The sequence below is a fragment of the Lissotriton vulgaris genome, chromosome 1_2 (genome assembly GCF_964263255.1).
Source record: "Lissotriton vulgaris chromosome 1_2, aLisVul1.2, whole genome shotgun sequence".
In the NCBI taxonomy this organism is placed as follows: domain Eukaryota; kingdom Metazoa; phylum Chordata; class Amphibia; order Caudata; family Salamandridae; genus Lissotriton; species Lissotriton vulgaris.
The window spans coordinates 192,199,666-192,218,451 of NC_141686.1; the positions used below are offsets into that span (position 1 = coordinate 192,199,666).

Genomic DNA, 18,786 nt, shown 5'->3' on the forward strand with positions numbered 1-18,786 from the left:
CCATTAAAAAGTGCAGCGAGGTAGGGCGCCCAGACGGTGGGCTCCTGCTTGTACAGGTCTCCCGGTAGCCCATCCAGCCCAGGGGCCTTCCCCGAAGCCAGGCCTGAAATGGCAGCAGTGACCTCACTCAGTGTTATTTGGTCCGCCTGAGAGCCCTGCCTTTCTGGTTCAATTGACACAGGAAGTTCTCCGGACTCAGCGCTGTATAAGGACTGGAAGTGGGCCTGCCACACTCCAGGAGCTATGTTAGGCTCCACTGCCGAATGTAAACTCCCTGATCCCCCGTTCACCATTCTCCAGAACAGGCGTTGATCTTGCACTGCTAGGGCCTTAGTGAGTTCTTCCCACTGGTTTTCCTCCCATTCTATTTTAGCCTGGGCGAGAAGTTTCTTATAGGCTTGCCTATATTGCTTAAGGCGTTCCCCTCCTTTGCCCTCCTTTATTACTCCGAGGAGTTCTGTTTTAGCCCGTCTACAGGCCACATTGTACCTTTGGGTTTTGCCTTGGCACATCTCTCTTGGCTTTCGTACCTTACATGTGAAGTGGGGTGCCGCAACTTTTATTAGTTCCTTGTGGGCATCAGACAATTTGCTCCTTATATCTATTTTTCCTGCTACACTATCCAGGTCCCCAACAGTTTCCAGGATAGGGGTAATCTCTGCATAGAGCAGTGGGAGTTTGTCCTTTTTTGTGACCAGATGCTCCCACCTAATTCTTCTCCTACTGTTGTCTATAAGGAGCGTGGGGTGGTTCCCTTCTTCCTGGGTCACTAAGCCCTGAGGTGCTGGGTGAACAAGATCTAACTCAAGGGCATTGTGGTCACTATCCAACCTATCTATTACCCTAAAATCCTGTATAGTTGACCACCTCGCTAGTTGGACCAGAATGTAGTCCAAGTGTGACTCTCTTCCCCTGCGGTTGTAGGTATTTTTACCTGGTATGTCCGATTTAACTCTCCCATTACACGCTCTAAGTCCATACCTTAAGGTAAGGGCAATGATTTGCAGCGCTAATGGGGTCCAAGCTTTCGGAGATGGAACATCAACCCCTGGTACTGCCCACCTAGCTTCTTCATCTGATAAAAACCCTTCCTGAAGGCCGGGGAGTGGCTCAAAGTGAGAATTAAAATCCCCACCCACCACATAGTATGAATCAGTCGACAGTTCAGATAAAAAGTTCGAGAGTTCATTAAAAGTCGGTGATTCTTTTGCCTTTCCCATCGGCCTGGAATAGATGTTAACCAACAAGAGGTTTGCTTTGTTTGGCCATGTTAATGAGACCACCAGAATGTCATCAGAGTTACATGGGAGCCGTGATGCCACACAGCCCAGATGAGCAGCAACCCATGTCACAAGGCCCCCTGAAGGGCGGCCTTTACCTTCCCACCTAGCTGGAATAAAGAATGATGTGTAGCCTTGGTGTCCATGGTCCTCTCTAGCCCAGGTTTCCTGGAACATGCATATGTCGCCAGTTTCTATATACTTTTCCCAGGTCGGCTCTTCCAATTTGTTTGCTAGTCCCGCTATGTTCCAGGAGATTATCCTCAGATGTTCAGAAGTGGGAGGTGTCAAAACACAAGGGTTGGAAGAGGTAGGTCCTGGCTCCTCTTGTGTTGCAAGGCCTGGAGCGAGAGCAGCATGAGTTACATATGGCACCATGGCTCCCCTCTCCCCCTCGCCAACAGGGAGGGGAACCAGAGTTATCCCCTCGGCAGCAACTACTCCATCAGTGGCTAGGTGAGAGAATTCGATTCTGCCGTGATCTATGGCAGGTGGGTCATTCAATAGGCCAAAACTTGGGCCGGAGGACAAAGTGAAATGCTCCAACGACCCACGAGAACCCAAAACCCCTGACGCTGTCTTACAGGCAGTAAGTCAGTCGACCCCATCCAAGCCGTCCAGACAGTTAAAGCGATTGAAATCGCAAAAAGGTGTATCCGGTGGTTGAAAATACAGGGGTTGTACAGAGCCTTTGCGATTACGTCTATGTTCCACCCTTGTCCAGTCATCACATATTGGGGCCTGACGCTTAGGAATCGGGGGAAAGAAAAAAGATACTGGGAGGGTCTGTATGGTAGAATCCAGGGAACGGTTCATTCCTCTGCAAATATGTCGAACCGTGCCTGGATCCTTAAAGGTTACCATGATACAGTCCCCCACTATAGTTTTCCTGGTCTTCCCTAGCCATGGGACCCTTCTCACCATGATGATTTCGTTGTTATACTGGGGAGGCAAAGGTCGGTTCCAATTGAGCCATTTGATTACCTTTTTCTTGAGTGACTGGTAATCCTCGTTTTCCCCTGATCTTAAGTGAGGGGCACCCGCTAGAACCACCATTAATCTATTGGCCTCAGGTGGAAGGTCTGGCCTCCGGGGTCTGGGAGTTGGACAAACGGGCGTGAGTGGGGGAACATTGACCTGGCCTTGATGCGTTCCAGAGGACTCTATTTGTGAGCTATATAGGGTTGAAGCCGCATGATGAGTAGGTCTGGGGCTATGGTTGTTGTGCCGTGCCTGGATTTGAATGGCCATAAGGGGTTGCAAAGGGGGAGCAGATGGCATGCTTCTGGGGGGGGCTCTATTGGCATTAATTGCGGCATCTTCTTTGGAAGGTTCCTCAGTCGGGGGAGGGATTTCCACTAACTTTGTCTGCCTACTTACTAGAGTGCTCAGGGTGGTAAGAGAAGTTTCTAGTAAGGTAAGCCTAATCTCGACCTTTTTTAAGCTGTCGGTGATGGGCTGTAGAAGGGAGCGAAGTAGGAATTCAATCTTCCCCTTAACAGAGAATGGATTATTTGGATTTGGCGTAGTACCCTCTTGTTCTTTGGTGGTAGCAGTGGTTCCGTTGTTTGAGAGCTTAGAAGGAGGCACTATCTCCGTATGCTTCCCCGGTAGAGCAATATTTGGCCGTTTCTTGCCAAAATCCAGATGGGATATTTTGGGTTTCCGCCGCCCCCCCGTTGTTTTCCGAGCACGTTTGCTGGGTGGGGGCCTATGTAACTCCACCACTGCATTTATTTTGGGCTTGCTCTTATTGGCCAATTGGATAGGTGGAATTTGGGTTACCAGGTTGACGGGAGAATGAGAGGTCTCTGGGGGGACTGGCTCTATGTTTTGTGCAAGCGCTATCCCTGGGGTGGGGGGGATTTCCCTTAATAAGACAGGGAAATCCTCTAGTGTCGAAATATTTAAACTGCTGGGTAGCACGCCTCCCTCTTGAGTGGTGGGGAAGGGGCTGATGTCGATCAAGGGCCTGTTTTTTATAGATTCAATTGAACTCTTATTGACTCCAGTTCTCTTGATCAGACTAGCCCCCCCTGTCCTAGCAGTCAGTTATCTAAATTTTCTAGTCGTGATTCAGCTACTCTGGTAGCACTAGTAATGGATATTAAATCAGGCTCCCGAGCAGACCCTTGTCCTCCGAGGGTTTTTCAAATGACTCTGCCAGGGTTGGAAAAGCAGGTGTTGGGATTACTCAATGATTCTTTAGATTTGGGTTATTTACCAATTAATCTAACTAATCTAAAGGAAGCTAGGGTCACCCCCCTGTTAAAAAAGCCTGGTGCGGATACCCTGACCTTAAAAAACTATAGGCCTATCTCGCAGCTCCCCTTTCTAGCAAAAATCCTGGAGCAGTATGTATTGAAAATACTTGCAAGGTATCTGGAAGATCCTCACCTGCTCCATACTAGACAAGCAGGCTTTAGAGCTCATCACAGCACAGAGCTAGTGATGGTGTCCATCCTGGACGAGCTCAGAGTTAGGGCCAATAGTAAACAGCTGAGTGCTCTTATTTTATTAGACCTGTCAGCGGCATTCGATACGGTCAGCCACAACATACTGCTGAACCGTCTTATGAACCTGGGTATAAATGGCCAAGTACATAATTGGCTTAGGTCTTTTCTGTCAGACTGCACTCAGAGAGTTCAGTTGGGTGAGCAGCTGTCGTATCTGGGCTCCCTAACCTGTGGAGTACCTCAGGGCTCTGCATTATCTCTTCTTTTCAACATCTATCTGCAAACCTTGATGGAGGCCTTGACCTATATGGATTGTCAGGTCGTTAATTATGCTGATGACACTCAACTTCTTGTCCGGCTTAGTAACTCCTGTCAGGAGTCAGAAATCTGCACAGGTTCACTGCGAAGAAACTGGAACAAAATCACCATCGACCAGATCTCCTCATCGCTTCTCCAAAACCCCCCTGAGTACTCATCGAACGCCAACCAAGCAGCCATCAACCTCACTCAATGGCTAACCAACAGCGCCGACAACCTAGCACCCCTGAAAAAACGCCAAATCAAACAAGGCAACAAAAACGCCCCCTGGTTCAACGATGATCTTAAGAAATCCAAGAAACTCTGTCGCTCCCTTGAGAAGGCCTGGAAAAAAGACCCAAATCCCAGCACCAGAGACGCCTTCAAAAACGCCACCCGCATACACCACCAACTGATCCAAACTGCCAAGAAAGCCGCTTTCAAAGACCGACTTGACAACAACGCCCATAACAGCAAGGAATTATTCAACATTGTCAAAGAATTCACCAACCCCACTGCCAACTCCAACGACATCACTCCCTCTCAAGACCTCTGCGACTCCCTAGCTTCGTTCTTCCACGACAAAATCGCAGACATCCACAACAGCTTCCACAACCAACCCGGAGACCAACCCACCCAACCTTCTGCCTCACCTTCACCCCCCTTGAACACCCTTAATGGCTGGAACCCAATCTCCACGGATGATACCATCCGCCTCATGAACTCCATCCACTCAGGATCCCCCACAGACCCATGCCCTCACCACATCTTCAACAAAGCAGATTCCATCATCGCACCCCACCTCCGAGATGTCATCAACTGCTCCCTCACCTCCGCCACCTTCCCTGACAGCTGGAAACACGCCGAACTCAGCGCCCTTCTGAAAAAACACACAGCTGACCCCACCGAACTCAAAAACTACCGCCCCATATCACTCCTTCCATTCCCGGCCAAAGTCATCAAGAAAGCTGTCAACAAACAGCTCGCCGCCTTCCTAGAAACCAACAAATCCCTCGACTTCTCACAGTCCGGCTTCCGAGCCAAACATAGCACCGAGACCGCACTCATCGCAGCAACAGACGACATTCGAACTCTACTGGACAAAGGTGACACCGTCGCCCTCATCCTCCTCGACCTCTCCGCAGCCTTCGACACAGTCTGTCATAGCACCCTGTTACAACGCCTCAGAAACATCGGAATTCAAGGAAAAGCACTGGAGTGGATTACCTCGTTCCTTGCCGGAAGAACTCAGAGAGTCCGCCTCCCACCATTCAAATCAGAAGCCACTGAAGTCATTTGCGGAGTGCCACAAGGATCCTCACTCAGCCCCACCCTCTTCAACGTATACATGAGCCCCCTCGCGGCCATCACATGTCAACACAACCTCAACATCATCTCCTACGCTGACGACACTCAACTGATCCTCTCACTCACCAATGACCCTAACACCGCCAAAACCGACCTACATAAAGGAATGAGAGAAATAGCGGAGTGGATGAAGCGCAGCCGCCTGAAACTGAATTCCGACAAAACAGAAGTCCTTATCTTAGGTACCTCCCCCTCCGCCTGGGACGACTCGTGGTGGCCAGAATCCCTTGGAAAAGCACCCATCCCAACAGACCACGCACGAAACCTGGGCGTCATTCTGGACTCCTCACTCTCGATGACCAGACAAGTCAACGCAGTTTCATCATCTTGCTTCAACATTCTTCGCATGCTCAAAAAAACTTTTCGCTGGATCCCCACTGGAACTAGAAAAACGGTCACCCATGCACTGGTTACAAGCCGTTTGGACTACGGAAACACCCTATACGCCGGTACCACCGCAAAACTTCAGAAAAAACTCCAACGCATCCAGAACGCCTCAGCCAGACTCATTCTTGACATTCCGCGTAAAGAGCACATTTCTGGTCACCTGAAAAACCTCCACTGGCTCCCCATCAATAAGAGAATAACATTCCGCCTTCTAACCCACGCACACAAAGCACTTTACGAACTTGGACCCGAAGGCCTCAACACACGACTTTCCTTCTACACCCCCTCCCGCCAGCTACGCTCCTCCCACCAAGCCCTTGCTGTTGTATCTCGCATCAACAAAACCACCATGGGAGGAAGATCCTTCTCCTACCTGGCGGCTAAAACCTGGAACTCACTTCCCACTCACCTTCGCCTCACTCAGAACCACCTAGCATTCAGAAAGCAACTTAAAACCTGGATTTTCGACAAGTAACTACCCACCCTTCTCCTAGTGCCTTGAGACCCTCTGGGTATGTAGCGCGCTATATAAATCTCTGAATTGATTTGTAAATAGGATGGCAGACAATCCTTTGAAAATAAATCCGGATAAAACCAAAGTGCTCATTATCCCAACAAATAATAGCCTATGGTGTGATCTTTTTTGGCCCCTCAGAATTGGGAGTGGTCCCAGTACCAGTCCCGGCGGTAAAAAGCTTGGGGCTGAAAATTGATTTGGGATTGTCTATGTCTTGTCAGGTCTCCTCTGTTGTGGGAATCGGTATGGGTGTACTTAGGCAGTTACGGAAACTTGTTCCCCTCCTATCTATATCCGCACTGCAGTCAATTGTCTATGCCACTGGCAACTCTCGGCTGGACTATGGTAATGCTCTTTATCTTGGCCTTCCCCAGAAGCTTATTAGGAGACTGTACGTTGTACAAAATGATGCGGCTGGGCTCATTTTTTGACTCCCTAGGAGGACAAAAGCCACCCCTCAGTTAGATAAATTGCGCTGGTTGCCTATCAAACAGCGAGTGCAGTTTAAGGGTCTCTGTATCGCCCACGTAGCAATGTATGGTGAGGCACCAAAATATATAAAAGATCGCTTGATGAAGTATGTTCCTAGTCAGGTTCTACGGTCATCTGAGGCTTGTAGGCTAGTTCCACCCAGGTATAGCTCTAAATCCAAAGGGGGTAGAGCGTTTTCTGTCCTCCTTCCGCAGGCCTGGAATGATCTGCCGGAGTACTTGCGAAAGGAACCGGTTTTGCTCATCATTAGGAAGCACTTAAAGACCTTCCTTTTCAGAGAGGCACTAACAACTGCGTAATCTCTGCATCTGCTGCGGCCAGTTCTTTCAGCTCTAGTGACTTGCTCACTTTCTCTAGAAGTGCTTAGAGACCGGTTGGTGATTAGCGCTATATAAAAATCATATAACATAACATAACATAACATAACTAGGCCACAAACTTTAGACCCATTGGCTTTGCCATAGCTTGTTTCTTGAATATGTCTATTTATTGCTTTCCTGCTGCTCTTTTTTTAAATTTTAGTAGCCCCTCTGATAGTCCTGCAGGGCCGTCTGATTTCCACTCTTTACATGTACGGTGTGTTGAATCCACTGTGGCTGCTATTTCTAAGCTGTGCAGCCTTCATGTAATGACATTGAGCCCGATTCACAGAATGAACTTAAGACTCATCCCTAAACTTACTACTATTTTGGTATTCACAGAATGCACTTACTAATTTTGGCATTCACAGAATGAACTTACTACTTTTGGTATTCACAGAAGTTAGGATTTTGTCTTAAGTTTGTCTTAAGACAAACTTAAGACAGACTTAAGACAGACTTAAGACAAAATCCTAACTTCTGTGAATACCAAAAGTAGTAAGTTCATTCTGTGAATGCCAAAAGTAGTAAGTGCATTCTGTGAATACCAAAATAGTAGTACGCTGGTGCTTCACAACATATGCTCAATGCCGTATCTTGCACCAGCTCGCTTCCAGGATTTAAAGTACTTTGTTAACAGGCCTAGCTTGGTCAAGTATGTGGCCCGCACTTCATCGTGGTTGACCTGAACTTGTGACTTCGTCCTGGTCTGGCGTGACCAGAAGACCACTGTTGGTGCTTTGTGCTTTTTGGCACTGTGTTCACTTAAATCCTTCAAACTGCATATCTCTGAGACTACTGATTTAATTTTTGTCATAAATTATTTATACATTTTTTCTCAATTTTTCTAAATTGATGTGGGATTTTTGTTCACTTGATTATTGTTTGAGGTCCTGCATAAACTCTTTTTACACATTGCCTCTAAGTTAAACCTGACTGGTTTTCTACTTAGCTAATAGACGATTAAGCACCAGATAATTTGGTTTTGCTTAAGGCTTCACCCTGACAAGGATGTTGGTTGCTGTATGAGTAGGTTTTCACCCTTGCAATTGTATAGTGCATAGTGTATATTTTTGTATTGCTCCAAGTAGGCCAATGCATGCTTCGAAAGGTGGTAGCTATGTTAGAACTTTAAAATAATAATGCATTTTAGAGCGCACTGTCACTGTCAGCGAGACAGATTCTGGTTTCTGAGTTCTGAATGGTCGGCAATCTTTAAGTGAATTTTCGGTTGATCCCTGCATACAGATTGTTCCCGTTTGCTTGTGAGAAGGGCATGTTTGAAAGTTTTCCAGGTGCTGATTGGAAGCCATTTAAAAATTATCCTTAGCATCTTCAGGGCATGGCATTGACTTAGGTGATCATGTTGAGATTGCTGTTGATGATGATCCTAAGGTTCTTGGTGTGAGTGGTAGGCTTAGGGGTTGGGTGTAAGTCCTAGTTCTTTTGGTTAACAGGCGGATTCCCAAAGTGTAGTGCTTTTCCCAATGATCATGATTTAGGTCTTGTCAGTGTTCCGCTTCAGACTGTTGCTTTCCATCCAGTGGGCGAATTCAGTCTGGTACTGGGCATCTTGTCCATGAGGGAGAGAATGAGTTGAGTGTCATTGGCATAGGAGAGGACATTGATGTTGTGAGAGAAGATGATACCGGCTAGAGGGATCATGTGTGGTGAAGGGCTCAGTGAGGATCTTTCCGGAACAATACAGATGATGTCACAGGCATCCAAGGTATATGGTGCCAGGCTGACTGACAAGTTCCTTTCAGTTGGGAAGGAGCAGATCCATCAGATTGCATTTAATTTGATTCCGATTTCGGAACCTCATTGCATAAGAATGGGGTGGGAGACTAGGCCAAATGCTGTGGTGAGGTCCTGGAGGATGAGTGCTGCAATGTGACCTCCATCCAGAGTAACGTGGTTGCCGTCTATGGTGGCGATGAGGGTTGTTTCAATGCTGTGGTTGGGTCTGAAAGCAGACTGAGTGGTGTTGGGGAGTTGTTGGTTGTTGAGGTATTTAGTGAAGCGTCTATTGATGTTTTTCTGTAAGTCCTTGTCCATTGAGAGATGGCCGCTGACTACTTTTTTTTTTACTATATAATTTAAATTTCTCTTCTATGTGCTTTTGGGAGTTTGTGTGTATGTTTTACTGTGCATGAGTAAATTGGTGAATGAAGCATGAGTCAATCAGTGGATGAATGAATGTATCTTGGCAAGGGAGAGTGACAGGGTGCATGTGATCTTATCCATTGGTTGCTGGTAATTTAAGCTGGAGGGTGGCATGCATCCATCGATCTACATGCACACTCACACCCACATGCATTCACAAAGGTGCACACATACACACACCATTTACAATCACACATGCACACACATATCACCGCACACACTCACAAATACACATATTTTCGGACATGCACATATGCAGGCACACATCAAACATTAAAATAAAATGAACTTACCAGATGCAGCAGAGATCTTGACCTCGAGCCTCCTGCAGGAGTGGTTCTGCAGTCGTCACTTATTGGATGGAGAAATCGGCAATCCCTATCTGTCACAGTCAGTGAAGCTTGCTAGCCCCACACGATTTTGTGACAGTGTGACAATGAAAGGTGCTCTGCCTTGGGCACTTCAGGGCTTAAAACCCCAAGGTTCAAGGCTATCAGTAATGCTACCCCTGATTATGAGTCCTCCCAGTGCTCTGCCAGGCTGAAAAGGTCACACCCACAGAGCTGTGCCATCTTCAGCACTGCAAAAATCAACTCAGGCAGCCAGGTGCCTGCGCATTTAAAGCTATATTTATAAAGAAGAAGAAGACCCGGTTACTCGTTTATTGGTTCTGCTCAATTTTTATTTAGGGCAGAATCTTGCACTCAGGTGTTTAATCCTTATGTGCAACCTATATATTTTTTAGAAATTCAGAAAAAGTAAATGCAATGATTTTTACAGATACTATAACTGTCCGAAGAATTACTTGCTGTCCTGACATATGTTTACAAACTCAAATTGCACATCACTTAGAAAGACAAAAAAGAATTACATATTTAAATAATTTTACACAAGACAAACATTTGAGAAAAAAAATGACTCATTAAGGTTGAAAGTACCCTGTCCACATACTTTCTGTCAGGCCACTGAAAATAAATGTTTTTTCTCTTTCTTTTGGCCTGATAGCGCAAGAGGCGACTAGTACAATCAGTGTTCAATGTATTTATCAAAACACAAGAGCCTTATGCGCAATAAAAAAACATTCGGATTTAAGACGAATGAAAGGTCAAGAGCCTGTAAGCCGACGCGTTTCTGAGCCTGTCTATATAGTTGGCAGGCTCGTCTTCAGGGCTTCGGGGCTGGGTACCTACATGAATACAAATATAGGGCATGATAAGTTTTTGACCCTCTTTTATGCGTCACCAAGGCTGTTCAGCTGACGTTATTGTTCCCTTTTTGTTGTGCAGTCTCTATTAACTGATCATCTGATCGATTTCTTTTAGGGGACTCCTTAGGTTCTGTAATGGAAACAGTAACGTGGTATGTTTCCAGAAGTTCTTATCTTACATTAATTGTTTATTCTCATCATGTTTTGCACTCACGTGTTTTACAGCCAAGGTGTTTTCTAGCAGGTTATCGATCTCCTTTTTAAAGAGGTGATTGACGTTGGCGCTATAAAGTCAACAGGCACGTATTTAGCAATATGAAATTATCTTGATTGTCGGTACAGACATTTAGCGCTATTACACTGGCAGCGGGTCATTCGGCACTTACTTTTTATGCGTTCAGTGGGCGCGGAGCGCCTTGTTTCTTTAAAGTGGGACGCCACCTCTTGTTGGTTTGTAACAGTCGGCGCTGAAAGTTTAAGCGGATGGGGTGTTTTAGTGACTCATAGTGTGAGATTTTCACTATTTTAAACGTTCAGATTCCACAATTAAAGATAAAACACCTACTTGCACGGTGTAGACGTCGAGCCTATGTTGGAGAGGGCGTTGCTCGATTTCAAGTTTGTTTACGATGGATGCGGTTAGCGCTGCAATCAATTAATAAAGCGGAAAATTAGGATTACGATTTTTGAAAATTGTTAAAGCGTTTCTTATTTTGCGCATGTATTGGTTTACCTGTGGATTAGTCGCTAGACGCTGCTGTTTACTCCAGAGTTCCTCAGATGAGAGAAAGGCTGAAAAAACGCGAGGGTTTGGTGTTTTTTTATATCACACGGTGCTTCTGGGACATGTAGTCCAAGAATTTCATGATTAATTATTGAGGGGTGGTCTGTGCCGCCTGCGGCCCAGTTATTGGTTTTGGCTTTCTGTATGTTCATTCAGTCCATCATTCACGCAGTCATATTTCAGAATTAAATATGCCTCCCTTTTTGCCAATAATACTTCTACACTGCCTCCTCTTGCGGGGACTTGAATTTTTGATAACACTGACCACTTTAATTCTTTCTCAGTGTGGCCTAAATCAATGCAATGTTGGACCATTGGGGCATTTAGGACTTTTTGTTTGATCCTAGATCTATGTTGGGTCAGTCTTTGTGACACTGTTTGTGTAGTTTTCCCTATGTAAAGTTTGTCACAAGGACAAATGATTACATAAACCACATTCTTACTCTTACAGTTTGTGAATTCTACGTGGGTCCATTTAACATTATGGTGTTCAAATGTGGTACCTTCAATGGTATTTGTGCACGAGATGCAATTACCACACTTGTGGTGTCCTTTGATCGGGTCTAATTTCCACAATGTGGGTAAGTCGCTTTTAGGTCGCTGGGTACCCAAATCCGCTCGGATTATTTGTTGCCCTATGTTTTTACTCTTTTTCAGGGCAAATAGAGGTTTTGGAAACGGTATGTCCAAATTCGATAACAAATGCCTATTTTTCAGTACTATGGCCTTGAATTTATTAGTTAGTGGTCCAGACTAACTGTTCCAACGGTTTCTTGTCCTTCTTTGTCAACAGTGCTTCCCTTGGCGTGAACCATGCTCGTTTGGTGGCATGTTTCAACATCTTTCTAGGATATCCCCGTTTGGACAATTGGTCACATAGTGTTTCAGCATGTATCATGTAGTCCTCTTTCCTTGAACAATTACGTCTGATTCGTAATAGTTGGCTATACGGTAAGTTTGCTTTCAAACTTTTGGGGTGGAAGCTGTCGTAGTGTAGAATTGTGTTTTTATCAGTTTGTTTGCGGTGAAGGGTGGTGGCTAATTCTCCTTCCTGATGGAATACTTCTACATCAAGAAAAGTTAAGCGAGTGTTACTGCTACTCATACTGAACTTTATATCAGGATGTCTGTTGTTCAGCCACTCATGAAACTCTTTTAGTTGTTCCTCAGTTCCTCTCCACTGACACCAGATGTCATCGATATAGCGATACCATCTTAAGATGTGTATGCCATAAGGGTTTTGATGGTAAATGAAACGCTCTTCATACAGTGCCATGAAGAGCACCGCCATTTCTGGGGCATAAGGACACCCCATGGCGGTGCCCTTCACTTGCATGTAGAAGGTGTCCATGAATCTGAAGTAGTTGCGTTTGAGTGCCAGGCTTGCCAATTCAATGATAAATTGGGTTGGAACTCTATGGGGTCTAGGCCGGGTTTCAAGAAAAAATTCAATAGCTTCTAATCCCTCTTCCTGGGGGATTTGTGTGTACAAGGAGTTAACGTCAAAAGTGACCATTAACTCTTCCTTATCATCAAATGGTGTGGTTTCTATTTTTGTGATGAAGTCAGTCGTGTCTTTTATGTATGATTTGACATCGCACATGAATGGTTTTAGGAACACGTCGACGTATTTGGCTAATGGTTCCAAAATCGAATCGCACCCGGAGACAATTGGTCTTCCGGGTGGATGTAATAAATTTTTATGAACTTTGGGCAAGAAATAAATTACCGGAGTTCGGGGATTTCGCTTGCTCAAATAATCGTATTCCTTCGGGCCTACAATTCCATCGTCGAATCCCTGTTTTAATCTTACTTGGATTTCATTTTGAATTGTAAAAGTTGGGTCCTCTGTTAGCTTCCTGTACCATTCTGTGTTGCCTATCTGACTGTTAGCCTCATCAATGTATTTTTCTTTTTGCCACAGGACTAGGGCGCCCCCCTTGTCGGCCGGCTTGACCACTATAGTTGTGTCAGTGCTGAGTTGTCTGATGGCTGATTGTTGTTCTTTTGTTATATTTCTCTTGAAATAGTTCTTTTGTTTTCCTAACTGCGTGAGTGATGACTGAACGACCTGTTCGAATGCCAAGATTTGTTTTGGTATCATTTGGGATGTGGGAGTGAAAATAGACTTATTAGACAAATTAGAAGGTTCTGGAGTTCGATTGTTCTCTTTATCATGGAAGAAAGCCTTTAATCGTACCTTTCTGAACAGATCTTGTGCTTCAATTTTTAAATTGACTATATCTGTGTTGACAGTGGGGACAAATTTGATGCCAAGTTCCAAGACTGCTCGTTCATGCGTGGTAAGTATTTTAGGTGAGAGGTTAATTATAGAAGACTCTTCTATTGTTTGAAGTAGTTTTTGTTTCGGGTTCTCATATCCCATGTTTGTTGTGGGGGTTTGAACCTGACTCTGCCTCTCCCTTCTCCTTTCTCTAAAAAAGGAATTTGACGTTTTGATGTTCCTTCTCTTGGATCGGATTCCCCTGAAGCCTCAGAGGAAGAGCTTTCAGAGAATGTTAGGAAGCGATTTTTTGATCTTCCTTGATATTGTGACAAGGCACGACGGGATTCTTGTTGTGTATAATAGTCTTCCCTTAAGTAGGGGTATACTGTTTCTATGTTGAACGATTTAAGGTCTTTCTCAAATTTACTCACTCCGTAATTGATTGTATTGTCTTTGAATGTTTGTAGATCTTTCTCTATTTTTTCCAAAAGGTCCTTTGCTTCCTGGCTACTATGGTTGTCATTAATAGCTTTAGTTAAGGCATCTATTTCCTCCTTTTCCTTAGCACAAATTCTTTGGGCCGTTTCAACAGTGTGGACCATCAGGTCCCGACTGCATTTTGTGGCTATAAAACTGAAACCTTTTTTATAAACTGGGTCGTCTGTGAAGACCACCGGTACGTTTTTCACCTGGAGTCCCCAAGGTATGGTTCCCGTTTTTAAATGTTGGAACAAGAAATGTCCATGCAATTCAGTGCGTACATTTTTCTTGCTCAAGCGCATTAACTTGTCAGTTTCATTTTGTTGTTGGGCATTAGTGCTCAATTTTAGTGATGCAAAAGGCGAGGGTCCAGCAGTCAAATTTTTGATGTATGCGTCTGTGAAGGACAGGGTTTCTTCTTCGGACATAACTCAACAGACTAGAAAGCAGTCTGTTATCTAGATTTAATCAAAACTTTTATTTGTTTTGCATGGGTTAGGGGTACCCTCGCGGAAAACTTTCCGCTCATACAACTCTGTTACCAGGGGGGTTTTGTCCAAAAATGTGGCCGTGCACAAATACCATTGAAGGTACCACATTTGAACACCATAATGTTAAATGGACCCACGTGGAATTCACAAACTGTAAGAGTAAGAATGTGGTTTATGTAATCATTTGTCCTTGTGACAAACTTTACATAGGGAAAACTACACAAACAGTGTCACAAAGACTGACCCAACATAGATCTAGGATCAAACAAAAAGTCCTAAATGCCCCAATGGTCCAACATTGCATTGATTTAGGCCACACTGAGAAAGAATTAAAGTGGTCAGTGTTATCAAAAATTCAAGTCCCCGCAAGAGGAGGCAGTGTAGAAGTATTATTGGCAAAAAGGGAGGCATATTTAATTCTGAAATATGACTGCGTGAATAATGGACTGAATGAACATACAGAAAGCCAAAACCAATAACTGGGCCGCAGGCGGCACAGACCACCCCTCAATAATTAATCATGAAATTCTTGGACTACATGTCCCAGAAGCACCGTGTGATATAAAAAAACACCAAACCCTCGCGTTTTTTCAGCCTTTCTCTCATCTGAGGAACTCTGGAGTAAACAGCAGCGTCTAGCGACTAATCCACAGGTAAACGAATACATGCCCAAAATAAGAAACGCTTTAACAATTTTCAAAAATCGTAATCCTAATTTTCCGCTTTATTAATTGATTGCAGCGCTAACCGCATCCATCGTAAACAAACTTGAAATCGAGCAACGCCCTCTCCAACATAGGCTCGACGTCTACACCGTGCAAGTAGGTGTTTTATCTTTAATTGTGGAATCTGAACGTTTAAAATAGTGAAAATCTCACACTATGAGTCACTAAAACACCCCATCCGCTTAAACTTTCAGCGCCGACTGTTACAAACCAACAAGAGGTGGCGTCCCACTTTAAAGAAAGAAGGCGCTCCGCGCCCACTGAACGCATAAAAAGTAAGTGCCGAATGACCCGCTGCCAGTGTAATAGCGCTAAATGTCTGTACCGACAATCAAGATAATTTCATATTGCTAAATACGTGCCTGTTGACTTTATAGCGCCAGCGTCAATCACCGCTTTAAAAAGGAGATCGATAACCTGCTAGAAAACACCTTGGCTGTAAAACACGTGAGTGCAAAACATGATGAGAATAAACAATTAATGTAAGATAAGAACTTCTGGAAACATACCACGTTACTGTTTCCGTTACAGAACCTAAGGAGTCCCCTAAAAGAAATCGATCAGATGATCAGTTAATAGAGACTGCACAACAAAAAGTTAACAATAACGTCAGCTGAACAGCCTTGGTGACGCATAAAAGAGGGTCAAAAACTTATCATGCCCTATATTTGTATTCATGTAGGTACCCAGCCCCGAAGCCCTGAAGACGAGCCTGCCAAGTATATAGACAGGCTCAGAAACGCGTCGGCTTACAGGCTCTTGACCTTTCATTCGTCTTAAATCCGAATGTTTGTTTATTGCGCATAAGGCTCTTGTGTTTTGATAAATACATTGAACACTGATTGTACTAGTCGCCTCTTGCGCTATCAGGCCAAAAGAAAGAGAAAAAACATTTATTTTCAGTGGCCTGACAGAAAGTATGTGGACAGGGTACTTTCAACCTTAATGAGTCATTTTTTTTCTCAAATGTTTGTCTTGTGTAAAATTATTTAAATGTGTAATTCTTTTTTGTCTTTCTAAGTGATGTGCAATTTGAGTTTGTAAACATATGTGTTCTAGTGCAGGACAGCAAGTAATTCTTCGGACAGTTATAGTATCTGTAAAAATCATTGCATTTACTTTTTCTGAATTTCTAAAAAATATATAGGTTGCACATAAGGATTAAACACCTGAGTGCAAGATTCTGCCCTAAATAAAAATTGAGCAGAACCAATAAACGAGTGACCGGGTCTTCTTCTTCTTTATAATTGTAATTGTCCTACCCGGCCACATTTTTGGACAAAACCCCCCTGGTAACAGAGATGCGCATTTAAAGCAGCATTATAGGCTCTCTGCTCTTAAGAATGGACCACTCCTGAGCTTATCATTCACTCAGGATGTAATTCCTGTGCTAATTGAAAGCTAGTGTTGTTGCCAATGCTTGTTTACAGAAGGTTGTACAGGAGCAGCATCTTTTGGAACCACCCTTTCATGTTCTAACAATGCCATATATATACACACATGGTCTATGTAATTGTGTGTTTTTTATCATTAACGTAAAGTTGTGCGTTTGACCGAGATACTTGCTGTATAACCTAGACACTTACATGAGTGTGTATACTAATGTTTTCTTCATATTAATACCTATTTGCAGTTCACGTTTATATCTGCATTTGTGTAGATTAAGTGACTCTTTGGCTCAAATACATTCACATATTCAGTTAAATAGTACCATGCATTTGTTTTATGACTATATATCGTATCGTGCATTCAGTTGTGCATTGAAGTATTTCACAATGTTAGCTTGACCAAAGGCCTGAAGCATTTGGATTTAACGATTAACCTTCAAAGCGAAAGTTGTTTGCTTTGCATGTTTTCTCCTTTGCAGGTGCAGTCTCAAGGCATTCATTACTTAGTGAAAGGCAGATTGTGTATGCAAGATTGTAAGGCTCAGAGAAGAACAGTGGCAAGGACGAGTGGCACTAACAAACAAAGGAAGTAGCACCATTCACATGATATCTGGAGATGGGAAAAATCCAACAGCATTTCTGATGCGGAGACCAGGAGATTGGAGTAGTAATGGAGGGTGCCAAGTTTCACAGTGAGAAGGGTAAAAGTAGATGGACTCATGGTTTAAGACTCTCAAATGTTCTGTGGAGTTTAACAGATGGTCATATTTTCAGTTCAGGCAGATTCCCCTTAGACTTGGAGAGGTACAGACCTCCCTGCGTTATCTCCGTCGTGTGGCTTTATGCTATATCAAATGATTTATTTTGGAGAACTTCTCCAGGAGTTCTACAAGGCTCATACCTTCTTACCTTACTTGGTCTGATTATGGTATTCTCAATTATTGTTGTCTAGGTTGGATTTAGTTTAGATTATCTAGATGTCTGCATGCATAATTGGCAAGATGACCTCATATCGTATCCTGACCATCAAATTATTTTCCTTATCTTCTGAAATGCTAATGCTATTACTGGATTTCTTGTATTCTTCATGCTATTGAGACTGAACTTTTGTTATACAAGTTAGTCTGCTGGTAGTGATTTTGTAGTTTTACAATATATGCCTGAGGTTTTTGTGTATGTTAGTCTGGCTTTGGATTTGTAATAAACCCACATTTATCCTCATCTATCAACTTAGGTTTTCAGTGTGTTGCCAAATGGGTTACCCTGTAAATTGAACTTGCAGTTGTTGTCAATTCCTCTTTATTCCTCGGGCGCCTAAAAAGTTTAATTGCAGGGAATTTAGAGATAAGCCCAAAGCCCAAAAGTGCTGAAACGCTATTGTCTTCATGACAGTAGCTTGGGAACATGTTTAATAATTACGCCTACACACACCACATATTGAATTAGTCTCATAAATCTTACCATACTAATGGCAGTGGTGGGCCTCACTAATATACAAACTTGGAATGCAGATAGAACTTTCATAAACGGTCATCATTATTAATAAAGCATATTTATAGCATTGTACTAGGGTACAAGGCATTATATAAAGGACTAGGGGCCCGATTCGAAGAATGAACTTAAGACTACGTTGTTTCCAACGCCGGAAACAACGACATCACCCCATCTCAAGTCCTCTGCAACTCCCTCGCCTCCTACTTCCACAACAAGATCGCTGACATTCACAACAGCTTAAGCACACAACCAACGCTCCCCACGACCGCACCTACGCTCCCCACCACCACCCTACGCGCCTGGACCCCAATCAGCACCGAAGACACCATCCGCACGATGAACACCATCCACTCTGGATCTCCAACCGACCCCTGCCCCCACCACGTCTTCAACAAGGCCGACGCTGTCATCGCACCCCACCTGCGGGACACCATCAACACCTCCTTCGACACCGCTACCTTCCCTGAGAGCTGGAAGCACGCCGAACTCAGCGCTCTACTTAAGAAACCGTCAGCGGACCCCACCAAACTCAAAAACTACCGCCCCATCTCGCTCCTCCCGTTTCCGGCCAAAGTCATCGAGAAGAACGTCAACAAGCAGCTGGCCGCCTTCCTCGAGACAAATGGATCCCTCGACCTCTCGCAGTCTGGCTTCCGGGCCAACCACAG

The 18,786-nt window shown here is 44.2% G+C and overlaps 1 protein-coding gene across 2 annotated transcripts in view; it reads right to left on the reverse strand.

Moving 5' to 3' along the window:
- Positions 1 to 18,786, reverse strand: part of LOC147734889 (alpha-N-acetylgalactosamine-specific lectin-like) — a 123,782-nt gene that overhangs the window by 89,540 nt on the left and 15,456 nt on the right. The window lies entirely within an intron of this gene.